At 47.5% G+C, this 1,376-nt stretch overlaps 1 non-coding gene across 1 annotated transcript; it reads left to right on the top strand.

The window, feature by feature from the left end:
• The first annotated feature begins 1,102 nt into the window (after nucleotides 1-1,102).
• TRNAG-CCC lies at nucleotides 1,103-1,173 on the top strand. The gene has a single exon. It is a non-coding gene; the product is annotated as a tRNA-Gly (tRNA).
• The last annotated feature ends 203 nt before the right edge of the window (nucleotides 1,174-1,376 follow it).

Genomic DNA, 1,376 nt, shown 5'->3' with positions numbered 1-1,376 from the left:
TAATTAAGTCACTGTGATTTCGAGACTCAAAAGACTTAATCCTGATTTAAAAGATATTATATGGTATATTTAATTTACTGGGATACATAATTTTAAACTTTATAAATAATAATATATGTGAAAGTCACCATGAAGGAGTTTTTAGATGAAAATTATTAAAGCAGTGTGGTGCATACCAGGAGTCATCTCTGGGAGCATGACAGGACAAATATTTTCTATGGAATTATACATCAATTATTAGAATTTTCAGGAGTGTAAAAGTATTCGAGATTCATCCTTATTATCAACTTGAATTTTATTCTTGTTTGTAGCATGGAGAGCACTGATTTATCTAGAGCCAAACCTTTTTTATATTCCTGAGTTACATTTCAGCAAAACAAAGGGGGAAAAATAAATAAATAAAAGACCCACATGGTTGCTATTCACTGAGATAGAAGAGGTGGTTCAGAACTCCCCTTGGAGAGAGGCAGAATGACATATGTGAGGGAAAGCAGGGTGCCTCTGTGCTTGAATTCAGACTGGACCTGGGACTGGGTCAAGGCCAGAACACAAGGCTAAGCACTATTGTCATAGGGCAGCCACCCAACCGACAGCACCCACACAGCAGTTCTGGGAAGCTTTTGAGAATATTCCCCTCCCTTTGCAGCATTTCCCATCTGGTTCTCTCATCCTCCGACCACAGGGAAGGATTCTTCACCTCTGTGTCCTGACAGAACACTTTATGCTCCCTGCAGGGCACAGGGAGCCAGGCAGGAGCCAAGGGGGCAGCTGTACTGCCTCGATGGGTTTTCTAGCAAAGGGGCGTGGCAATCCCAGGGACAGAGGAGCCTGGTGGACAAGGGGTCGCAAAGAGTTTTGGACAAGACTGGGCCAGTGAGCACGAGCAGCAGGCGGTTCCACCACTCAGACGGATCCAAAGCACACCTGAGTGCCCGCCAAAGCAACCCGCAGGAGGCCAGAGGGCAGAGGGCAGCCGGTGCAGCTGAGGGCGGAGGATGAAAGCCTAGACCGTCCTACAAGCACAGGGCATGAGTGGCCTGCACTTGAGAAAGACCTGACTAAAACTCCATCTAGGATATCCTTGCACATCCTCTCTACGGTGGCATTGGTGGTTCAGTGGTAGAATTCTCGCCTCCCACGCGGGAGACCCGGGTTCGATTCCCGGCCAATGCATTGTGGTTATGTTTGTTTTGGGCTTCGCTGGCCCAAGGACAGAGGAATGCTACAGTCCAAGGGATGGCCAAAAGTCCAAAAGGACTGAGCGACTAACACACATATACCTTCTCTACATCCTAAAGAGAACGGATTCCAGGTTCCTGAAGGGCCAAGAGGGCCCTCTTCTGGTCGGTACAGCTGTTCCCCGGCCTTGGAAGACA

This window comes from Bison bison, unplaced genomic scaffold (genome assembly GCF_000754665.1).
Source record: "Bison bison bison isolate TAMUID 2011002044 unplaced genomic scaffold, Bison_UMD1.0 scf7180017846478, whole genome shotgun sequence".
Taxonomy (NCBI): Eukaryota; Metazoa; Chordata; class Mammalia; order Artiodactyla; family Bovidae; genus Bison; species Bison bison.
This window is presented reverse-complemented; position numbering and strand designations above follow the sequence as displayed.